General features: G+C 54.7%; 1 long non-coding RNA gene across 1 annotated transcript; it reads left to right on the forward strand.

The window, feature by feature from the left end:
* Positions 1-364, forward strand: LOC115949463. Its single transcript, XR_004082908.1, has 3 exons — positions 1-25; positions 116-181; positions 284-364. It is a non-coding gene; the product is annotated as an uncharacterized LOC115949463 (long non-coding RNA).
* Positions 365-537: the final 173 nt, after the last annotated feature.

Genomic DNA, 537 nt, shown 5'->3' on the forward strand with positions numbered 1-537 from the left:
GGGGGCCAAGGGCATCCGCCTCAAGGTGGGCAGGGACCCCCAAAAACAGGGGAGGCGACTCCCCCCTGCCCCCCAGAGCCTTCCTGAGCCTTCCTCCCCTCCTCATCCTCCCCAGGAAGGTGCCAACATCAACAAGTCCCTGACCACGTTGGGCAAGGTCATCTCTGCCCTGGCCGAGGCGGTGAGTCTGGGGTCCCCCACCCTCGGGGGGCGTCCCCTCCTTTTTTTGGGGACCCCTCACGACCTTCCTCACCACCCTCCTCATCCTCATCCTCCCGGGCAGACCAGCAAGAAGAAGAAGCCGGAGTTCATCCCGTACCGGGACTCAGTGCTGACGTGGCTGCTGAAGGAGAACCTGGGTGGGTTTGGTTTATTGAAAATATGGATATTGATTTAGTACCAAAATGTGGATATTTGTCTGGTACCGATATCCAACTGTGAGAGAGGAAAAGTGTCTAACAGTTTACAATTAGAAAGTGAATGTTTATTTATGTACGTCCAAATACACAGCACAATTTACAGGTGATTACAGAGCCC

The sequence above is a fragment of the Geospiza fortis genome, unplaced genomic scaffold (genome assembly GCF_000277835.1).
Source record: "Geospiza fortis unplaced genomic scaffold, GeoFor_1.0 C13132881, whole genome shotgun sequence".
Taxonomy (NCBI): domain Eukaryota; kingdom Metazoa; phylum Chordata; class Aves; order Passeriformes; family Thraupidae; genus Geospiza; species Geospiza fortis.